This window comes from Trematomus bernacchii, unplaced genomic scaffold (genome assembly GCF_902827165.1).
Source record: "Trematomus bernacchii unplaced genomic scaffold, fTreBer1.1, whole genome shotgun sequence".
Lineage (NCBI taxonomy): Eukaryota > Metazoa > Chordata > Actinopteri > Perciformes > Nototheniidae > Trematomus > Trematomus bernacchii.
This window is the reverse complement of record NW_022987691.1, coordinates 296783-319583: the sequence shown is the minus strand read 5'-3', so window position 1 is coordinate 319583 and position 22801 is coordinate 296783. Positions and strand designations below refer to the sequence as shown.

The window sequence follows — 22801 nt, the reverse complement described above, 5'->3', positions numbered from 1 at the left end:
TCATAACCCCTTATGGACTATTTGGTTCAGTTACAAACTACTAGAAGCGAGAAACCAAAGTTTAACGTAGATTTAGTTCTGGTTAGTGCACTGATAGTAAAGAATACATGGCTCCAATGGTGTAATGGTTAGAACTCTGGACTTTTGAATCCAGTGATCCGAGTTCAAATCTCGGTGGAACCTGATGTATTAGAGTTACCCCACACATGTTTAGATTTAGGTGTAGGGTTTAAGGGGGAAACATTCATGTCAGAACTTCACTGTAAGAGATGGGGACAAAACCCAAACAGTTCTTTCTTCTTCCAGCATTTAGAGTTATCAAATTCAGAGGTAGTTTATCTAGCAGTTCTCTCTTCCTCTATCGGTTCAGTTACAAACTACTAAAAGCGAGAGAAACCAAAGTTTAACGTAGATTTAGTTCTGGTAGTGCACTGATAGTAAGAATACATGGTTCCATGGTGTAATGGTTAGCACTCTGGACTTTGAATCCAGTGATCTGAGTTCAAATCTCGGTGGAACCTGATGATCTGCTGACTGAAACCCTGGTAACTCTGTATATGATGTTTGCTAGTATATTTGATAGTTGCATAAGAACTGGTAAGATAGCAGGGTTTCCCACACATAGACTTTACTCCGGCATAGACGGTTTGTGATCTTTGGGCCTTTTCCATGCCATCTATCTTACTTTTAGGTAGAGTTGGCATAAATAAGGCAGCACTGTGGGGTTTCTGTCACCAAGATATGATCAGGTTCCACCGAGATTTGAACTCGGATCACTGGATTCAAAGTCCAGAGTGCTAACCATTACACCATGGAACCATGTCTTTAGGGATTTATTGCACGTTTTTTCTGCACTCTTTACTCTACTTTGGACCACAGAGGAGTTGTGGACTACAGATGGAGCATCTTATTTCAGACTCCAGCTTACTGCTTCCTGCCTACTACCAGCCAGTTACCTGCCTAAGACCTGCCAAAGACCAGTATCTGGAAACATTCCGATGGCCAATTAGTTTTAAACAAAGAGTAGACTCAACATAGGGGGGGTGGGGGCTGGTGAACGGTATGGTCAATGTTTGTAAACACTGTGACATTTTGACTTTATTTGATCATTTCAGTTAAAAACTAACATTCATATTTCTCTTTTTGAGAAGAGAAATATGAATATGTTAGTGGCTGACCCAGCCCCATGGTCTGTCACAGTAGTGCGGGAAAGAGAAGTGCACTGTTTTGCCTGGCTGGACCTGTAATTTACAGGAAAGGAGTGCACGCTACTAAAGAGACACGCTACCATGGAAACCAAACAATGGTGTTGCTGTATTGAAGTCCGAGTGGAAACAGTCATATTTGGAGCGTTATGTTAGAATGAAACAGCCAGGTCGTGACTCACAAAAAAAAAGTGTTACTTCACTAACTGTAAGCTTGTCACTCAGAGTAACCTACAGTCAGTGGCGGCTCCAGAGTATTTGTGTTGGGTAATCTATGGTAGGGATAACCCATACAGTGGTGGGCTCAAGTCAGTATTTGCAATGTAATTACATACACGCTATATCGCCCCCCTTGACAGTGAAACGCCACGCATGAGGTTTAGATTATTTCCCTGTCTCAATCCAAATTGAACTGTTGAAATTATAAAAAGGCATATTTTGTCTTGTAGTAAATAAAAAGGGTGACCTGGAGCCAATCCTGCAATTTCCCCACAGGTGAAGAGTTGACATGCTGAAAACCCAACCCCTGCAGGGGGGTCTGGGGGGATTCTCCCACAGGAGATTTTTTAAAATACTAACATAAAATACATATTCTGGTACTTTCTTGAGAAGAAAAATAAATAAATCTATTACTACACATTTAAAAAGATGAATGCCATTTTTGTTTTGTGTTACTTTGTTCTGAAAGCTGAACCTGCTGCTCCTCACAGAGAGAAGAGGGAAGAGGCTGTGTGAATTACTTTACATTGTGGATAAGGGTGGATAGCCCCCATTGTTCTGTGTGTCAAAATGAAAGACAGCCCACACACCTATCAATCATCAAACCCTGGGGTCTTATTTCATTACGTGTTGATTTCTATCAACGGCGGACTTTATTTCTGACTGTTTAAAAAACGGTAACAACGGACTATTTTTCTTTAGCGGATGCATGTCAATTTAAATCAATACATACAACTATTTTTTAAATCAATAAAAACATTTTCTAAATCCATAAAAGCATTTCAATTAATATTGGGGAGTCATGTCGTTACTTTGTTGAGAATGTGGCCCATGTAATAAGCGGGGATAATTTGCAGCGACTTGGTCATTATGGGGAAAAATAACACCCAGGGATTAAGATCCCTCTCGCCAAGCGTCGGGATCTTGATCTGCCTGACAAGGCTCCATTAAAATATAAATATCTTTAGTGAATTACTGAGTTTAGGCACGTTAATAACATTTTTAATGAAGTTGAATACAGTATATTCATATTTGTCAGGTGATTTCATGTCATTCGGCGAACATAAACCTAATGATCGTGGTGAAGATGATGATTAAATTAGGATTAAAAATCGAGAGCCGGCTGCATTTCCTCTCGTTTGTTTTTTTTCGACTAAACAACATTATTTTGTTAAATAACAAACATGGTGATGTTTTGTAAATGATTACATGTCTTATTTAGCACAGACTATGATCCTATCCGTGACATATGGATCTTAACAAAGATCCGCTATACATTAGTACCAGACATACTGTACATCCAGTTTACTGTATCGAAGTTGATTTCACATGAGCTCCAGTGTGGAACCCCACTGCACCCCCTGGTGGATCAATGATCCATTGCAGCTGGCTTCACAATAATTAAATGTATTTATCACGGGGGCGGTATCAAGTCAGACTGGGGGCCGGCTCTTCATCACGAACCGATCACGGGCCGATCACGGACCAATCACGGACCAATCACGACCCTCGCGTTTCAAACTGTCTGAAATAAGATGCTCCATCTGTATGCAAGTAAAAACTAAGGTTTACTTTGGCGTTTCTAGACCAGAGTCTTTTGATTATTTACAGAGTTATCCCAAACATATACAATATATAACAATATATAATCCCCCATTTCCAGTGTGTTTAACAGGAAACCATCATGTCGGAACATCACTGTAAGAGATGGTGACTAACCCCAAACAGTTGTCTCGTCATCTATTGGTTCAGTTACGAAGCTTAACGTAGATTTAGTTGCATTTGCTTGAAAAAAGGTGCCACAAAATGTATGCCTCATGGTTCCATGGTGTAATGGTTAGCACTCTGGACTTTGAATCCAGTGATCCGAGTTCAAGTCTCGGTGGAACCTGAAGATTTACTGACAGAAACACCACAGTGCTGCCTGGTGACTTTATGTCTGCCATAAGGTAGTCTTTCTAGTAGAAAAAGAAAGTAGAAAGAGTCCCATTGCCCCGTAGTCACTGTCAAAAGAAACTGTTTAGTTGCAAAAACAAATCTGCAGGGAAAGTCCAAAAGACCAAAGCAATCAAAACAAATCACAGAATAAAGAAATACCCTCATGATGCCTTATGGTCTATTGGTTCAGTTACAAACTAGAAGCGAGAAACCAAAGTTTAACGTAGATTTAGTCGCATTTGCTCAAAAAACAGTGCACTAAAACTCACAATCACATGGTTCCATGGTGTAATGGTTAGCACTCTGGACTTTGAATCCAGTGATCCGAGTTCAAATCTCGGTGGAACCTGATGATTTACAGAGTTTCACCACAAATATATAATCCCCCATTTCCAATGTGTTTAAAGGGAACCCATCAGGTCAGAACTTACTGTAAGAGATGGGGGAAACCTATTCTTCCTCCAGCATTTACAGTTATCAAATTCAAAGGTAGTATTTCTAGTACAACATTTTAAAAAGAAAGTAGAAAGAGTCATATTTCCCCATATTCACTGTCAAAAGGAACTGTTTAGTTGCAAGAACATTCAGCGGGGAAAGTCCCAAAAAACAGAAAACATCATAGAAAAACACTGAATAAATAAATACCCTCATAACCCCTTATGGACTATTGGTTCAGTTACAAACTACTAGAAGCGAGAAACCAAAGTTTAACGTAGATTTAGTTCTGGTTAGTGCACTGATAGTAAAGAATACATGGCTCCATGGTGTAATGGTTAGAACTCTGGACTTTGAATCCAGTGATCCGAGTTCAAATCTCGGTGGAACCTGATGTATTAGAGTTACCCCACACATGTTTAGATTTAGGTGTAGGGTTTAAGGGGAAACATTCATGTCAGAACTTCACTGTAAGAGATGGGGACAAAACCCAAACAGTTCTTTCTTCTTCCAGCATTTAGAGTTATCAAATTCAGAGGTAGTTTATCTAGCAGTTCTCTCTTCCTCTATCGGTTCAGTTACAAACTACTAAAAGCGAGAAACCAAAGTTTAACGTAGATTTAGTTCTGGTTAGTGCACTGATAGTAAAGAATACATGGTTCCATGGTGTAATGGTTAGCACTCTGGACTTTGAATCCAGTGATCTGAGTTCAAATCTCGGTGGAACCTGATGATCTGCTGACTGAAACCCTGGTAACTCTGTATATGATGTTTGCTAGTATATTTGATAGTTGCATAAGAACTGGTAAGATAGCAGGGTTTCCCACACATAGACTTTACTCCGGCATAGACGGTTTGTGATCTTTGGGTCTTTTCCATGCCATCTATCTTACTTTTAGGTAGAGTTGGCATAAATAAGGCAAGCACTGTGGGGGTTTCTGTCACCAAGATATGATCAGGTTCCACCGAGATTTGAACTCGGATCACTGGATTCAAAGTCCAGAGTGCTAACCATTACACCATGGAACCATGTCTTTAGGGATTTATTGCACGTTTTTTCTGCACTCTTTACTCTACTTTGGACCACAGAGGAGTTGTGGACTACAGATGGAGCATCTTATTTCAGACTCCAGCTTACTGCTTCCTGCCTACTACCAGCCAGTTACCTGCCTAAGACCTGCCAAAGACCAGTATCTGGAAACATTCGATGGCCAATTAGTTTTAAACAAAGAGTAGACTCAACATAGGGGGGTGGGGGCTGGTGAACGGTATGGTCAATGTTTGTAAACACTGTGACATTTTGACTTTATTTGATCATTTCAGTTAAAAACTAACATTCATATTTCTCTTCTCAAAAAGAGAAATATGAATATGTTAGTGGCTGACCCAGCCCCATGGTCTGTCACAGTAGTGCGGGAAAGAGAAGTGCACTGTTTTGCCTGGCTGGACCTGTAATTTACAGGAAAGGAGTGCACGCTACTAAAGAGACACGCTACCATGGAAACCAAACAATGGTGTTGCTGTATTGAAGTCCGAGTGGAAACAGTCATATTTGGAGCGTTATGTTAGAATGAAACAGCCAGGTCGTGACTCACAAAAAAAAAAGTGTTACTTCACTAACTGTAAGCTTGTCACTCAGAGTAACCTACAGTCAGTGGCGGCTCCAGAGTATTTGTGTTGGGTAATCTATGGTAGGGATAACCCATACAGTGGTGGGGCTCAAGTCAGTATTTGCAATGTAATTACATACACGCTATATCGCCCCCCCTTGACAGTGAAACGCCACGCATGAGGTTTAGATTATTTCCCTGTCTCAATCCAAATTGAACTGTTTGAAATTATAAAAAGGCATATTTTGTCTTGTAGTAAATAAAAAGGGTGACCTGGAGCCAATCCTGCAATTTCCCCACAGGTGAAAGAGTTGACATGCTGAAAACCCAACCCCTGCAGGGGGGTCTGGGGGGATTCTCCCACAGGAGATTTTTTTAAATACTAACATAAAATACATATTCTGGTACTTTCTTGAGAAGAAAAATAAATAAATCTATTACTACACATTTAAAAAAATGAATGCCATTTTTGTTTTGTGTTACTTTGTTCTGAAAGCTGAACCTGCTGCTCCTCACAGAGAGAAGAGGGAAGAGGCTGTGTGAATTACTTTACATTGTGGATAAGGGTGGATAGCCCCCATTGTTCTGTGTGTCAAAATGAAAGACAGCCCACACACCTATCAATCATCAAACCGTGGGGTCTTATTTCATTACGTGTTGATTTCTATCAACACATAATGTTGTATCGATGTAGCCAGATGTACTACAGCAAAAGTATTCTCCGTCGGGACTTCCTGCAACAACACCACGCCGTTATCGTGATTCTGATTGGCCAGAAGGACATTATCAAAGATGTTTATTGAGAAGACGATCACTACGTGACAAAAGTTTTCAAAACCGTTTCTAGTCTTCGGTATTTCCAGACAAGTGGCTACTGAAATCAATCTTACTAACTGCTGTCTGTGCAATTTACTCCGCGCGAGTTGGCGGACTTTATTTCTGACTGTTTAAAAAACGGTAACAAAGGACTATTTTTCTTAGCGGATGCATGTCAATTTAAATCAATACATACAACTATTTTTTAAATCAATAAAAACATTTTCTAAATCCATAAAAGCATTTCAATTAATATTGGGAGTCATGTCGTTACTTTGTTGAGAATGTGGCCATGTAATAAGCGGGATAATTTGCAGCGACTTGGTCATTATGGGGAAAAATAACACCCAGGGATTAAGATCCCTCCGCCATGCGTCGGGATCTTGATCTGCCTGACAAGGCTCCATTAAAATATAAATATTTTTAGTGAATTACTGAGTTTAGGCACGTTAATAACATTTTAATGAAGTTGAATACAGTATATTCATATTTGTCAGTGATTTCATGTCAATTCGGCGAACATAAACATAAATGATCGTGGTGAAGATGATGATTAAATTAGGATTAAAAATCGAGAGCCGGCTGCATTTCCTCTCGTTCGTTTTTTTCGACTAAACAACATTATTTTGTTAAATAACAACATGGTGATGTTTTGTAAATGATTACATGTCTTATTTAGCACAGACTATGATCCTATCCGTGACATATGGATCTTAACAAAGATCCGCTATACATTAGTACCAGACATACTGTACATCCAGTTTACTGTATCGAAGTTGATTTCACATGAGCTCCAGTGTGGAACCCCACTGCACCCCCTGGTGGATCAATGATCCATTGCAGCTGGCTTCACAATAATTAAATGTATTTATCACGGGGGCGGTATCAAGTCAGACTGGGGGGCCGGCTCTTCATCACGAACCGATCACGGGCCGATCACGGACCAATCACGGACCAATCACGACCCTCGCGTTTCAAACTGTCTGAAATAAGATGCTCCATCTGTATGCAAGTAAAAACTAAGGTTTTACTTTGGCGTTTCTAGACCAGAGTCTTTTGATTATTTACAGAGTTATCCCAAACATATACAATATATAACAATATATAATCCCCCATTTCCAGTGTGTTTAACAGGAAACCATCATGTCCGAACATCACTGTAAGAGATGGTGACTAACCCCAAACAGTTGTCTCGTCATCTATTGGTTCAGTTACGAAGCTTAACGTAGATTTAGTTGCATTTGCTTGAAAAAAGGTGCCACAAAATGTAAGCCTCATGGTTCCATGGTGTAATGGTTAGCACTCTGGACTTTGAATCCAGTGATCCGAGTTCAAGTCTCGGTGGAACCTGAAGATTTACTGACAGAAACACCACAGTGCTGCCTGGTGTCTTTATGTCTGCCATAAGGTAGTCTTTCTAGTAGAAAAAGAAAGTAGAAAGAGTCCCATTGCCCCGTAGTCACTGTCAAAAGAAACTGTTTAGTTGCAAAAACAAATCTGCAGGGAAAGTCCAAAAGACCATAAGCAATCAAAACAAATCACAGAATAAAGAAATACCCTCATGATGCCTTATGGTCTATTGGTTCAGTTACAAACTAGAAGCGAGAAACCAAAGTTTAACGTAGAATTAGTCGCATTTGCTCAAAAAACAGTGCACTAAAACTGACAATCACATGGTTCCATGGTGTAATGGTTAGCACTCTGGACTTTGAATCCAGTGATCCGAGTTCAAATCTCGGTGGAACCTGATGATTTACAGAGTTTCACCACAAATATATAATCCCCCATTTCCAATGTGTTTAAAGGGAACCCATCAGGTCAGAACTTTACTGTAAGAGATGGGGGAAACCTATTCTTCCTCCAGCATTTACAGTTATCAAATTCAAAGGTAGTATTTCTAGTACAACATTTTAAAAAGAAAGTAGAAAGAGTCATATTGCCCCGTATTCACTGTCAAAAGGAACTGTTTAGTTGCAAGAACATTCAGCGGGGAAAGTTCCAAAAAACAGAAAACATCATAGAAAAACACTGAATAAATAAATACCCTCATAACCCCTTATGGACTATCGGTTCAGTTACAAACTACTAGAAGCGAGAATCCAAAGTTTAACGTAGATTTAGTTCTAGTTAGTGCACTGATAGTGAAGAATACATGGCTCCATGGTGTAATGGTTAGCACTCTGGACTTTGAATCCAGTGATCTGAGTTCAAATCTCGGTGGAACTTGATGTATTAGAGTTACCCCACACATGTTTAGATTTAGGTGTAGGGTTTAAGGGGAAACATTCATGTCAGAACTTCACTGTAAGAGATGGGGACATAACCCAAACAGTTCTTTCTTCTTCCAGCATTTAGAGTTATCAAATTCAGAGGTAGTTTATCTAGCAGTTCTCTCTTCCTCTATCGGTTCAGTTACAAACTACTAAAAGCGAGAAACCAAAGTTTAACGTAGATTTAGTTCTGGTTAGTGCACTGATAGTAAAGAATACATGGCTCCATGGTGTAATGGTTAGCACTCTGGACTTTGAATCCAGTGATCTGAGTTCAAATCTCGGTGGAACCTGATGATCTGCTGACTGAAACCCTGTTAACTCTGTATATGATGTTTGCTAGTATATTTGATAGTTGCATAAGAACTGGTAAGATAGCAGGGTTTCCCACACATAGACTTTACTCCGGCATAGACGGTTTGTGATCTTTGGGCCTTTTCCATGCCATCTATCTTACTTTTAGGTGGAGTTGGCATAAATAAGGCAGCACTGTGGGGTTTCTGTCATCAAGATATGATCAGGTTCCACCGAGACTTGAACTGGGATCACTGGATTCAAAGTCCAGAGTGCTAACCATTACACCATGGAATAGTGTTTTTAGGGTTTTATTGCACATTTTTTCTGCACTCTTTACTCTACTTTGGACTACAGAGGAGTTGTGTTCTATGCAAGTAAAAACTAAGGTTTACTTTGGCGTTTCTAGACCAGAGTCTTTTGATTATTTACAGAGTAAACCCAAACATATACAATATATAACAATATATAATCCCCCATTTCCAGTGTGTTTAACAGGAAACCATCATGTCAGAACATCACTGTAAGAGATGGTGACAAACCCCAAACAGTTGTCTCGTCATCTATTGGTTCAGTTACGAATGACTAAAAGCAAGAAACCAAAGCTTAACGTAGATTTAGTTGCATTTGCTTGAAAAAAGGTGCCACAAAATGTAAGCCTCATGGTTCCATGGTGTAATGGTTAGCACTCTGGACTTTGAATCCAGTGATCCGAGTTCAAATCTCGGTGGAACCTGAAGATTTACTGACAGAAACACCACAGTGCTGCCTGGTGACTTTATGTCTGCCATAAGGTAGTCTTTCTAGTAGAAAAAGAAAGTAGAAAGAGTCATATTGCCCCGTAATCACTGTCAAAAGAAACTGTTTAGTTGCAAAACTAATCTGCATGGAAAGTCCAAAAGACCAAAGCAATCAAAACAAATCACAGAAATAAGAAATACCCTCATGATGCCTTATGGTCTATTGGTTCAGTTACAAACTAGAAGCGAGAAACCAAAGTTTAACGTAGATTTAGTCGCATTTGCTTGAAAATGGTAATCAATTCAATACACATGGCTCCATGGTGTAATGGTTAGCACTCTGGACTTTGAATCCAGTGATCAGAGTTCAAATCTCGGTGGAACCTGAAGATCTACAGAGATACCTCACACATATTCAATATATAATCTCCCATTTCCAATGTGTTTGAAGGGAGACCATCATGTCAGAACATTACTGTAAGAGATTGGACAAAACCCAAACAGTTAACATTTCATCTATTGGTTCAGTTACAAACTACTAGAAGTGAGAAACCAAAGTTTAACATAGATTTAGTTCTGGTTAGTGCACTGATCGTAAAGAATACATGGCTCCATGGTGTAATGGTTAGCACTCTGGACTTTGAATCCAGTGATCCGAGTTCAAATCTCGGTGGAACCTGAAGAATTAGAGTTACCCCACACATGTTTAGATTTAGGTTTAGGGTTTAAGGGGAAACATTCATGTCAGAACTTCACTGTAAGAGATGGGGACAAAACCCAAATAGTTCTTTCTTCTTCCAGCATTTAGAGTTATCAAATTCAGAGGTAGTTTATCTAGCAGTTCTCTCTTCCTCTATCGGTTCAGTTACAAACTACTAAAAGCGCGAAAACAAAGTTTAACGTAGATTTAGTTCTGGTTAGTGCACTGATAGTAAAGAATACACGGTTCCATGGTGTAATGGTTAGCACTCTGGACTTTGAATCCAGTGATCCCAGTTCAAATCTCAGTGGAACCTGAAGAATTACAGTCAACCCAAACATATTCAATATATAATCTCCCATTTCCAATGTGTTTGAAGGGAAACCATCATGTCAGAACTTTACTGTAAGAGATTGGACAAAACCCGAACAGCTAACATTTCATCTATTGGTTCAGTTACAAACTACTAGAAGCAAGAAACCAAAGTTTAACGTAGGTTTATTTGCATTAGCTGAAAAATAAAGTGCACTAACTCCCTGAACACATGGTTCCATGGTGTAATGGTTAGCACTCTGGACTTTGAATCCAGTGATCAGAGTTCAAATCTCGGTGGAACCTGATGACTTAGAGAGTTACCCCCAACATATACAATATATAATCTCCCATTGTGTTTAAAGGTAAACCATCCTATCAGAACTTGACTTTAAGAGATGGTGACAGAACCCAAACAGATCTTCCTTCTTCTATTGGTTCAGTTACAAACTACTAAAAGCGAGAAACCAATTTACTGACAGTAACTTCTCCTTTGTTTGACAATGTATAATAAACCCTTAACTTTTTGTAGTAGTAGGATGGGTTAAATGCTACATTTCAATGACACAGTGCGCCAGTGCTTTGTACATGTGAACGATTGAAAGTTGACTAGATTTGAGTCCTTCTTTTTAAAATCATTAACCTGTTAACTTTCAGCCCCGAGCCTGTTTTTCATGTTTCAGGCTCGAAAATGACATGCCCAAAACAAATGACTACAACTTAACTTCTAAAAGGGTTATATGAATAATTTCTTTTATCAAAGCAAGGTTACATCTGTGAGTTGGATTTAGAAGTGTCAGAATCAATATAGATGTTTTTTATTTTAAAGAAAATTCAGAATTTACATAGTAAAAAACTGTAAATTATAGTGTCCGTCCAAATATTATTTTTTACAGATAGTGAAAACTACCCTTGTATGATGGGTTAGTAGACTAAAAGCTTTAGGAATCCAAAGTACAACATATAATAAGTACCCTGTATCAAGATTGATGCAAAACAAGTGACATTTGACCTTTTTAGAGAGGTTTAGCCAAAACCACCCCACCTCTGAGGTGATTTGGGTGAAAATGTTTTCTTTTCTATATCTCTGGCCCCCCTTGCTCGATTTTGATGGTTGACACCTCTTTCTGACCGTTAGAGCCAATAGAATCGAAGGGGGAGGCTCACACACACACACATTGTGAAGAGAAAAGGTGGGGGCTGCACGCATGCAGTTTTGCATCAGAGGGAGCCTGTACTCTAGCTCTGACATCTGGAAACGGAAAAGCAGTTTTATTGCTTATGGATTATCAGAAATAATTTCAAAGAGGACACAGACACATTGGATTAACCTATGGATTAACTGCAGCATCGTTTTTTATCGTTTTAATGCCATTGAAGACCAGTTTTGACCAAGGTAAGCCATGTTAGCGTTTCTAGCTACTTAGCTCCACATGTTATGATGTACGCTTTCGTTTATAGCGTCGCAAATGTTTATCACTGAGTGTTGAGGAGGGCACCACTAGATTCAGTGTCTCCAGGACACCAAAAAAGAGTGGTTGGCTGTGCATCTAGGATAAGTAATAAGGGAGTTATTGTGAGTTTAAGTGCCGTTTTAGGTTACATTTTTTCGCTCGTGGTTAATTCAGAGGCTGAGTGCTAGCAATGTGGGTTTTTTTGGAGAAAAAAAATTAAAAAGATCAGTTAGCTGAGTTTCTTCCCGTTACATGGATATAAAACATTCATAGTTTTATTAAATATTAAGATTCCTTAGACGTTGTTTCCTGCAAATGACGCGTTTATCCGCCCGGTACCGGGGGGGCCGTGCGTAACAGGTTAAAGGGAAAGGTTTCGATTTTAGGAGGAATCATTTAAATTCTCTTTATCGACCGTCCTAGCAGAACTTCACTGTAAGAGATGGGGACAAAACCAAAACGGTTCATTCCTTCAGCATTCATAGTTAGCCAAGTCTTATTCCAGGTAGTCTTTCCAGTACAAAATGAAGAAAAGAAAGTAGAAAGAGTCCCATTGTCCCGTAGTCACCGTCAAAGGGAACAGTTTAGTTGCAAAACAAATATGCAGGGAAAGTCCAAAAGACCATAGACCATAAGCAATCAAAACAAATCACAGGAAAAAGAAATACCATCATGATGCCTTATGGTCTTTTGGTTCAGTTACAAACTACTAGAAGCGAGAAACCAAAGCTTAACGTAGATTTAGTCGCATTTGCTCGAAAGAAAAGTGCACTTTTTAGTTTCATAGAACACAGCTCCTCTGTCGTCCAAAGTAGAGTAAAGAGTGCAGAAAGAACGTGCACTGAAACTCACAATCACACGGTTCCATGGTGTAATGGTTAGCACTCTGGACTTTGAATCCAGTGATCCGAGTTCAAATCTCGGTGGAACGTGATGGTTTAGTGACAGAAACACCACAGTGCTGCCTGGTGACTTTATGTCTGCCATAAGGTAGTCTTTCTAGTACAAAAAGAAAGTAGAAAGAGTCCCATTGCCCCGTAATCACTGTCAAAAGAAACTGTTTAGTTGCAAGAACATTCAACCAACCTCTAAAAGTCACAAACCAAAGTTTAACGTAGATATAGTTGCATCTGCTCGAAAAACAGTGCACTAAAACTCACAAACTCATGGTTCCATGGTGTAATGGTTAGCACTCTGGACTCTGAATCCAGTGATCCGAGTTCAAATCTCGGTGGAACCTGATGATCTGCTGACAGAAACCCTGGTAACTCTGTATATGATGTCTGCTAATCCACTAAATTAAATGCTGAGTGTTACTCTCACTGTGGGCACCAGTGCCAATTGAAACAAGTGAACATTCATATTGCAGAACTTCACTGAAAGAGAGTGGATGAAACCCAAACTGTTCTTTCATTCAGCATTTAGAGTTAGCAAAACCCATTGGATAACAACCAAAGTTATTCTTTCTTTAGTACAACATGAAAACAGAAAGTGTGAATAGTCACGCTGCCCCTGATGAACTGTTTAGTTTCAAAAACATTCAACAAAATGTACCCTGGATTTAGTTTTATGAAACACAGCTCCTCTGGAATAAAGACATTGATTACACATGCATTTGCTCGAAATAAAAGTGCCATAAAGTTTAAATAACGTGGTTCCATGGTGTAATGGTTAGCACTCTGGACTTTGAATCCAGTGATCCCAGTTCAAATCTCAGTGGAACCTGATCAGTTGCTGAGTTATCTCTAACATAATTGATATTTAATCCCCCATTTCCAATATGTTTAAACCATCAGGTCAGAACTTCACTGTAAGAGATGGAGGAAAGTCCAAATGCAACTCTATCTCGGTTAAACTTTGGTTTCTCTCTTCTAGTTGTTGGTAACTGAACCAATAGAGAGAGAGAGAGAAGTGTTTGGTCCCCATCTCTCACAGTGAAGTTCTGACCTGATGGTTTCCCTTCAAACACATTGGAAATGGGAGATTATATTTTGTATGTGTTGGGGGTCACTCAGTAAATCTTCAGGTTCCACCGAGATTTGAACTCTGATCACTGGATTCAAAGTCCAGAGTGCTAACCATTACACCATGGAGCCATGTGTTACTGAGTGTTAGTGCACTTTCTTTGGAGCAAATGCATGTATCAAGTGGATTAAATGTCTACAAACAGAGGAGCTGTGTTCTATAATACTAAATTCACAGTACATTTATGGTTCACACTTTTAGACGATGTTAACTGACCCAACAGATGGAGCGTATGTATGTTTTCTAAAGGTTTATTTTGTATTGTTTGTGGTCTTTGGCCTTTTCCATGCCATCTATCTTACTTTTAGGTGGAGTTGGCATAAATCAAGCAGCACTGAGGGGTTTCTGTCACCAAGATATGATCAGGTTCCACCGAGATTTGAACTCGGAACACTGGATTCAAAGTCCAGAGTGCTAACCATTACACCATGGAACCAGGTCTTTAGGGTTTTATTGCACGTTTTTTCTGCACTCTTTACTCTACTTTGGACTACAGAGGAGTTGTGTTCGATGCAAGTAAAAACTAAGGTTTACTTTGGCGTTTCTAGACCAGAGTATTTTGATTATTTACAGAGTTATCCCAAACATATACAATATATAACAATTTATAATCCCCCATTTCCAGTGTGTTTAACAGGAAACCATCATGTCAGAACTTCACTGTAAGAGATGGTGACAAACCCCAAACAGTTGTCTCGTCATCTATTGGTTCAGTTACGAATTACTAGTACCAGACATACTGTACATCCAGTTTACTGTATCGAAGTTGATTTCACATGAGCTCCAGTGTGGAACCCCACTGCACCCCCTGGTGGATCAATGATCCATTGCAGCTGGCTTCACAATAATTAAATGTATTTATCACGGGGGCGGTATCAAGTCAGACTGGGGGCCGGCTCTTCATCACGAACCGATCACGGGCCGATCACGGACCAATCACGGACCAATCACGACCCTCGCGTTTCAAACTGTCTGAAATAAGATGCTCCATCTGTATGCGAGTAAAAAATAAGGTTTACTTTGGCGTTTCTAGACCAGAGTCTTTTGATTATTTACAGAGTTATCCCAAACATATACAATATATAACAATATATAATCCCCCATTTCCAGTGTGTTTAACAGGAAACCATCATGTCCGAACATCACTGTAAGAGATGGTGACTAACCCCAAACAGTTGTCTCGTCATCTATTGGTTCAGTTACGAAGCTTAACGTAGATTTAGTTGCATTTGCTTGAAAAAAGGTGCCACAAAATGTAAGCCTCATGGTTCCATGGTGTAATGGTTAGCACTCTGGACTTTGAATCCAGTGATCCGAGTTCAAGTCTCGGTGGAACCTGATGATTTACAGAGTTTCACCACAAATATATAATCCCCCATTTCCAATGTGTTTAAAGGGAACCCATCAGGTCAGAACTTTACTGTAAGAGATGGGGGAAACCTATTCTTCCTCCAGCATTTACAGTTATCAAATTCAAAGGTAGTATTTCTAGTACAACATTTTAAAAAGAAAGTAGAAAGAGTCATATTTCCCCGTATTCACTGTCAAAAGGAACTGTTTAGTTGCAAGAACATTCAGCGGGGAAAGTCCCAAAAAACAGAAAACATCATAGAAAAACACTGAATAAATAAATACCCTCATAACCCCTTATGGACTATCGGTTCAGTTACAAACTACTAGAAGCGAGAATCCAAAGTTTAACGTAGATTTAGTTCTGGTTAGTGCACTGATAGTGAAGAATACATGGCTCCATGGTGTAATGGTTAGCACTCTGGACTTTGAATCCAGTGATCCGAGTTCAAATCTCGGTGGAACCTGATGTATTAGAGTTACCCCGCACATGTTTAGATTTAGGTGTAGGGTTTAAGGGGAAACATTCATGTCAGAACTTCACTGTAAGAGATGGGGACAAAACCCAAACAGTTCTTTCTTCTTCCAGCATTTAGAGTTATCAAATTCAGAGGTAGTTTATCTAGCAGTTCTCTCTTCCTCTATCGGTTCAGTGACAAACTACTAAAAGCGAGAAACCAAAGTTTAACGTAGATTTAGTTCTGGTTTGTGTACTGATAGTAAAGAATACATGGTTCCATGGTGTAATGGTTAGCACTCTGGACTTTGAATCCAGTGATCTGAGTTCAAATCTCGGTGGAACCTGATGATCTGCTGACTGAAACCCTGGTAACTCTGTATATGATGTTTGCTAGTATATTTGATAGTTGCATAAGAACTGGTAAGATAGCAGGGTTTCCAACACATAGACTTTACTCCGGCATAGACGGTTTGTGATCTTTGGGCCTTTTCCATGCCATCTATCTTACTTTTAGGTAGAGTTGGCATAAATAAGGCAGCACTGTGGGGTTTCTGTCACCAAGATATGATCAGGTTCCACCGAGATTTGAACTCGGATCACTGGATTCAAAGTCCAGAGTGCTAACCATTACACCATGGAACCATGTCTTTAGGGATTTATTGCACGTTTTTTCTGCACTCTTTACTCTACTTTGGACCACAGAGGAGTTGTGGACTACAGATGGAGCATCTTATTTCAGACTCCAGCTTACTGCTTCCTGCCTACTACCAGCCAGTTACCTGCCTAAGACCTGCCAAAGACCAGTATCTGGAAACATTCCGATGGCCAATTAGTTTTAAACAAAGAGTAGACTCAACATAGGGGGGTGGGGGCTGGTGAACGGTATGGTCAATGTTTGTAAACACTGTGACATTTTGACTTTATTTGATCATTTCAGTTAAAAAGTAACATTCATATTTCTCTTTTTGAGAAGAGAAATATGAATATGTTAGTGGCTGACCCAGCCCCATGGTCTGTCACAGTAGTGCGGGAAAGAGAAGTGCACTGTTTTGCCTGGCTGGACATGTAATTTACAGGAAAGGAGTGCACGCTACCAAAGAGACACGCTACCATGGAAACCAAACAATGGTGTTGCTGTATTGAAGTCCGAGTGGAAACAGTCATATTTGGAGCGTTATGTTAGAATGAAACAGCCAGGTCGTGACTCACAAAAAAAAAGTGTTACTTCACTAACTGTAAGCTTGTCACTCAGAGTAACCTACAGTCAGTGGCGGCTCCAGAGTATTTGTGTTGGGTAATCTATGGTAGGGATAACCCATACAGTGGTGGGGCTCAAGTCAGTATTTGCAATGTAATTACATACACGCTATATCGCCCCCCTTGACAGTGAAACGCCACGCATGAGGTTTAGATTATTTCCCTGTCTCAATCCAAATTGAACTGTTTGAAATTATAAAAAGGCATATTTTGTCTTGTAGTAAATAAAAAGGGTGACCTGGAGCCAATCCTGCAATTTCCCCACAGGTGAAAGACTTGACATGCTGAAAACCCAACCCCTGCAGGGGGGTCTGGGGGATTCTCCCCCAGGAGATTTTTTTAAATACTAACATAAAATACATATTCTGGTACTCTCTTGAGAAGAAAAATAAATAAATCTATTACTACACATTTAAAAAAATGAATGCCATTTTTGTTTTGTGTTACTTTGTTCTGAAAGCTGAACCTGCTGCTCCTCACAGAGAGAAGAGGGAAGAGGCTGTGTGAATTACTTTACATTGTGGATAAGGGTGGATAGCCCCCATTGTTCTGTGTGTCAAAATGAAAGACAGCCCACACACCTATCAATCATCAAACCGTGGGGTCTTATTTCATTACGTGTTGATTTCTATCAACACATAATGTTGTATCGATGTAGCCAGATGTACTACAGCAAAAGTATTCTCCGTCGGGACTTCCTGCAACAACACCACGCCGTTATCGTGATTCTGATTGGCCAGAAGACATTATCAAAGATGTTTTATTGAGAAGACGATCACTACGTGACAAAAGTTTTCAAAACCGTTTCTAGTCTTCGGTATTTCCAGACAAGTGGCTACTGAAATCAATCTTACTAACTGCTGTCTGTGCAATTTACTCCGCGCGAGTTGGCGGACTTTATTTCTGACTGTTTAAAAAACGGTAACAACGGACTATTTTTCTTAGCGGATGCATGTCAATTTAAATCAATACATACAACTATTTTTTAAATCAATAAAAACATTTTCTAAATCCATAAAAGCATTTCAATTAATATTGGGAGTCATGTCGTTACTTTGTTGAGAATGTGGCCATGTAATAAGCGGGATAATTTGCAGCGACTTGGTCCTTATGGGGAAAAATAACACCCAGGAATCAAGATCCCTCCGCCATGCGTCGGGATCTTGATCTGCCTGACAAGGCTCCATTAAAATATAAATATTGTTAGTGAATTACTGAGTTTAGGCACGTTAATAACATTTTAATGAAGTTGAATACAGTATATTCATATTTGTCAGTGATTTCATGTCAATTCGGCGAACATAAACATAAATGATCGTGGTGAAGATGATGATTAAATTAGGATTAAAAATCGAGAGCCGGCTGCATTTCCTCTCGTTCGTTTTTTTCGACTAAACAACATTATTTTGTTAAATAACAACATGGTGATGTTTTGTAAATGATTACATGTCTTATTTAGCACAGACTATGATCTTATCCGTGACATATGGATCTTAACAAAGACCCGCTATACATTAGTACCAGACATACTGTCCATCCAGTTTACTGTATCGAAGTTGATTTCACATGAGCTCCAGTGTGGAACCCCACTGCACCCCCTGGTGGATCAATGATCCATTGCAGCTGGCTTCACAATAATTAAATGTATTTATCACGGGGGCGGTATCAAGTCAGACTGGGGGCCGGCTCTTCATCACGAACCGATCACGGGCCGATCACGGACCAATCACGACCCTCGCGTTTCAAACTGTCTGAAATAAGATGCTCCATCTGTATGCAAGTAAAAACTAAGGTTTACTTTGGCGTTTCTAGACCAGAGTCTTTTGATTATTTACAGAGTTATCCCAAACATATACAATATATAACAATATATAATCCCCCATTTCCAGTGTGTTTAACAGGAAACCATCATGTCAGAACATCACTGTAAGAGATGGTGACTAACCCCAAACAGTTGTCTCGTCATCTATTGGTTCAGTTACGAAGCTTAACGTAGATTTAGTTGCATTTGCTTGAAAAAAGGTGCCACAAAATGTAAGCCTCATGGTTCCATGGTGTAATGGTTAGCACTCTGGACTTTGAATCCAGTGATCCGAGTTCAAGTCTCGGTGGAACCTGAAGATTTACTGACAGAAACACCACAGTGCTGCCTGGTGACTTTATGTCTGCCATAAGGTAGTCTTTCTAGTAGAAAAAGAAAGTAGAAAGAGTCCCATTGCCCCGTAGTCACTGTCAAAAGAAACTGTTTAGTTGCAAAATCAAATCTGCAGGGAAAGTCCAAAAGACCAAAGCAATCAAAACAAATCACAGAATAAAGAAATACCCTCATGATGCCTTATGGTCTATTGGTTCAGTTACAAACTAGAAGCGAGAAACCAAAGTTTAACGTAGATTTAGTCGCATTTGCTCAAAAAACAGTGCACTAAAACTCACAATCACATGGTTCCATGGTGTAATGGTTAGCACTCTGGACTTTGAATCCAGTGATCCGAGTTCAAATCTCGGTGGAACCTGATGATTTACAGAGTTTCACCACAAATATATAATCCCCCATTTCCAATGTGTTTAAAGGGAACACATCAGGTCAGAACTTTACTGTAAGAGATGGGGGAAACCTATTCTTCCTCCAGCATTTACAGTTATCAAATTCAAAGGTAGTAATTCTAGTACAACATTTTAAAAAGAAAGTAGAAAGAGTCATATTTCCCCGTATTCACTGTCAAAAGGAACTGTTTAGTTGCAAGAACATTCAGCGGGGAAAGTCCTAAAAAACAGAAAACATCATAGAAAAACACTGAATAAATAAATACCCTCATAACCCCTTATGGACTATCGGTTCAGTTACAAACTACTAGAAGCGAGAAACCAAACTTTAACGTAGATTTAGTTCTGGTTAGTGCACTGATAGTGAAGAATACATGGCTCCATGGTGTAATGCACTCTGGACTTTGAATCCAGTGATCCGAGTTCAAATCTCGGTGGAACCTGATGTATTAGAGTTACCCCACACATGTTTAGATTTAGGTGTAGGGTTTAAGGGGAAACATTCATGTCAGAACTTCACTGTAAGAGATGGGGACAAAACCCAAACAGTTCTTTCTTCTTCCAGCATTTAGAGTTATCAAATTCAGAGGTAGTTTATCTAGCAGTTCTCTCTTCCTCTATCGGTTCAGTTACAAACTACTAAAAGCGAGAAACCAAAGTTTAACGTAGATTTAGTTCTGGTTAGTGCACTGATAGTAAAGAATACATGGTTCCATGGTGTAATGGTTAGCACTCTGGACTTTGAATCCAGTGATCTGAGTTCAAATCTCGGTGGAACCTGATGATCTGCTGACTGAAACCCTGGTAACTCTGTATATGATGTTTGCTAGTATATTTGATAGTTGCATAAGAACTGGTAAGATAGCAGGGTTTCCCACACATAGACTTTACTCCGGCATAGACGGTTTGTGATCTTTGGGCCTTTTCCATGCCATCTATCTTACTTTTAGGTAGAGTTGGCATAAATAAGGCAGCACTGTGGGGTTTCTGTCACCAAGATATGATCAGGTTCCACTGAGATTTGAACTCAGATCACTGGATTCAAAGTCCAGAGTGCTAACCATTACACCATGGAACCATGTCTTTAGGGATTTATTGCACGTTTTTTCTGCACTCTTTACTCTACTTTGGACCACAGAGGAGTTGTGGACTACAGATGGAGCATCTTATTTCAGACTCCAGCTTACTGCTTCCTGCCTACTACCAGCCAGTTACCTGCCTAAGACCTGCCAAAGACCAGTATCTGGAAACATTCCGATGGCCAATTAGTTTTAAACAAAGAGTAGACTCAACATAGGGGGGTGGGGGCTGGTGAACGGTATGGTCAATGTTTGTAAACACTGTGACATTTTGACTTTATTTGATCATTTCAGTTAAAAACTAACATTCATATTTCTCTTTTTGAGAAGAGAAATATGAATATGTTAGTGGCTGACCCAGCCCCATGGTCTGTCACAGTAGTGCGGGAAAGAGAAGTGCACTGTTTTGCCTGGCTGGACCTGTAATTTACAGGAAAGGAGTGCACGCTACTAAAGAGACACGCTACCATGGAAACCAAACAATGGTGTTGCTGTATTGAAGTCCAAGTGGAAACAGTCATATTTGGAGCGTTATGTTAGAATGAAACAGCCAGGTCGTGACTCACAAAAAAAAAGTGTTACTTCACTAACTGTAAGCTTGTCACTCAGAGTAACCTACAGTCAGTGGCGGCTCCAGAGTATTTGTGTTGGGTAATCTATGGTAGGGATAACCCATACAGTGGTGGGGCTCAAGTCAGTATTTGCAATGTAATTACATACACGCTATATCGCCCCCCTTGACAGTGAAACGCCACGCATGAGGTTTAGATTATTTCCCTGTCTCAATCCAAATTGAACTGTTTGAAATTATAAAAAGGCATATTTTGTCTTGTAGTAAATAAAAAGGGTGACCTGGAGCCAATCCTGCAATTTCCCCACAGGTGAAAGAGTTGACATGCTGAAAACCCAACCCCTGCAGGGGGGTCTGGGGGGATTCTCCCACAGGAGATTTTTTTAAATACTAACATAAAATACATATTCTGGTACTTTCTTGAGAAGAAAAATAAATAAATCTATTACTACACATTTAAAAAAATGAATGCCATTTTTGTTTTGTGTTACTTTGTTCTGAAAGCTGAACCTGCTGCTCCTCACAGAGAGAAGAGGGAAGAGGCTGTGTGAATTACTTTACATTGTGGATAAGGGTGGATAGCCCCCATTGTTCTGTGTGTCAAAATGAAAGACAGCCCACACACCTATCAATCATCAAACCGTGGGGTCTTATTTCATTACGTGTTGATTTCTATCAACGGCGGACTTTATTTCTGACTGTTTAAAAAACGGTAACAACGGACTATTTTTCTTAGCGGATGCATGTCAATTTAAATCAATACATACAACTATTTTTTAAATCAATAAAAACATTTTCTAAATCCATAAAAGCATTTCAATTAATATTGGGAGTCATGTTGTTACTTTGTTGAGAATGTGGCCATGTAATAAGCGGGATAATTTGCAGCGACTTGGTCATTATGGGGAAAAATAACACCCAGGGATTAAGATCCCTCCGCCATGCGTCGGGATCTTGATCTGCCTGACAAGGCTCCATTAAAATATAAATATTTTTAGTGAATTACTGAGTTTAGGCACGTTAATAACATTTTAATGAAGTTGAATACAGTATATTCATATTTGTCAGTGATTTCATGTCAATTCGGCGAACATAAACATAAATGATCGTGGTGAAGATGATGATTAAATTAGGATTAAAAATCGAGAGCCGGCTGCATTTCCTCTCGTTCGTTTTTTTTCGACTAAACAACATTATTTTGTTAAATAACAACATGGTGATGTTTTGTAAATGATTACATGTCTTATTTAGCACAGACTATGATCCTATCCGTGACATATGGATCTTAACAAAGATCCGCTATACATTAGTACCAGACATACTGTACATCCAGTTTACTGTATCGAAGTTGATTTCACATGAGCTCCAGTGTGGAACCCCACTGCACCCCCTGGTGGATCAATGATCCATTGCAGCTGGCTTCACAATAATTAAATGTATTTATCACGGGGGCGGTATCAAGTCAGACTGGGGGCCGGCTCTTCATCACGAACCGATCACGGGCCGATCACGGACCAATCAC

The 22801-nt window shown here is 39.6% G+C and overlaps 1 protein-coding gene and 29 non-coding genes across 30 annotated transcripts in view; 23 read left to right on the top strand and 7 right to left on the bottom strand.

The window, feature by feature from the left end:
- LOC117489093 (lysyl oxidase homolog 2B-like) overlaps positions 1 to 22801 on the bottom strand; it is a 110954-nt gene that overhangs the window by 66414 nt on the left and 21739 nt on the right.
- trnaq-uug lies at positions 450 to 521 on the top strand. Its single transcript has one exon. It is a non-coding gene; the product is annotated as a tRNA-Gln (tRNA).
- trnaq-uug lies at positions 748 to 819 on the bottom strand. Its single transcript has one exon. It is a non-coding gene; the product is annotated as a tRNA-Gln (tRNA).
- On the top strand, positions 3244 to 3315 carry trnaq-uug. The gene has a single exon. It is a non-coding gene; the product is annotated as a tRNA-Gln (tRNA).
- trnaq-uug lies at positions 3640 to 3711 on the top strand. Its single transcript has one exon. It is a non-coding gene; the product is annotated as a tRNA-Gln (tRNA).
- On the top strand, positions 4118 to 4189 carry trnaq-uug. The gene has a single exon. It is a non-coding gene; the product is annotated as a tRNA-Gln (tRNA).
- trnaq-uug lies at positions 4455 to 4526 on the top strand. Its single transcript has one exon. It is a non-coding gene; the product is annotated as a tRNA-Gln (tRNA).
- On the bottom strand, positions 4755 to 4826 carry trnaq-uug. The gene has a single exon. It is a non-coding gene; the product is annotated as a tRNA-Gln (tRNA).
- trnaq-uug lies at positions 7502 to 7573 on the top strand. Its single transcript has one exon. It is a non-coding gene; the product is annotated as a tRNA-Gln (tRNA).
- trnaq-uug lies at positions 7899 to 7970 on the top strand. The gene has a single exon. It is a non-coding gene; the product is annotated as a tRNA-Gln (tRNA).
- trnaq-uug lies at positions 8378 to 8449 on the top strand. The gene has a single exon. It is a non-coding gene; the product is annotated as a tRNA-Gln (tRNA).
- Positions 8715 to 8786, top strand: trnaq-uug. Its single transcript has one exon. It is a non-coding gene; the product is annotated as a tRNA-Gln (tRNA).
- trnaq-uug lies at positions 9452 to 9523 on the top strand. Its single transcript has one exon. It is a non-coding gene; the product is annotated as a tRNA-Gln (tRNA).
- On the top strand, positions 9842 to 9913 carry trnaq-uug. Its single transcript has one exon. It is a non-coding gene; the product is annotated as a tRNA-Gln (tRNA).
- trnaq-uug lies at positions 10135 to 10206 on the top strand. The gene has a single exon. It is a non-coding gene; the product is annotated as a tRNA-Gln (tRNA).
- On the top strand, positions 10472 to 10543 carry trnaq-uug. Its single transcript has one exon. It is a non-coding gene; the product is annotated as a tRNA-Gln (tRNA).
- On the top strand, positions 10774 to 10845 carry trnaq-uug. The gene has a single exon. It is a non-coding gene; the product is annotated as a tRNA-Gln (tRNA).
- trnaq-uug lies at positions 12854 to 12925 on the top strand. Its single transcript has one exon. It is a non-coding gene; the product is annotated as a tRNA-Gln (tRNA).
- trnaq-cug lies at positions 13162 to 13233 on the top strand. The gene has a single exon. It is a non-coding gene; the product is annotated as a tRNA-Gln (tRNA).
- Positions 13647 to 13718, top strand: trnaq-uug. Its single transcript has one exon. It is a non-coding gene; the product is annotated as a tRNA-Gln (tRNA).
- Positions 14018 to 14089, bottom strand: trnaq-uug. The gene has a single exon. It is a non-coding gene; the product is annotated as a tRNA-Gln (tRNA).
- Positions 14383 to 14454, bottom strand: trnaq-uug. Its single transcript has one exon. It is a non-coding gene; the product is annotated as a tRNA-Gln (tRNA).
- trnaq-uug lies at positions 15285 to 15356 on the top strand. Its single transcript has one exon. It is a non-coding gene; the product is annotated as a tRNA-Gln (tRNA).
- On the top strand, positions 15764 to 15835 carry trnaq-uug. The gene has a single exon. It is a non-coding gene; the product is annotated as a tRNA-Gln (tRNA).
- On the top strand, positions 16101 to 16172 carry trnaq-uug. The gene has a single exon. It is a non-coding gene; the product is annotated as a tRNA-Gln (tRNA).
- On the bottom strand, positions 16399 to 16470 carry trnaq-uug. Its single transcript has one exon. It is a non-coding gene; the product is annotated as a tRNA-Gln (tRNA).
- On the top strand, positions 19131 to 19202 carry trnaq-uug. The gene has a single exon. It is a non-coding gene; the product is annotated as a tRNA-Gln (tRNA).
- On the top strand, positions 19527 to 19598 carry trnaq-uug. The gene has a single exon. It is a non-coding gene; the product is annotated as a tRNA-Gln (tRNA).
- Positions 20338 to 20409, top strand: trnaq-uug. The gene has a single exon. It is a non-coding gene; the product is annotated as a tRNA-Gln (tRNA).
- Positions 20636 to 20707, bottom strand: trnaq-uug. Its single transcript has one exon. It is a non-coding gene; the product is annotated as a tRNA-Gln (tRNA).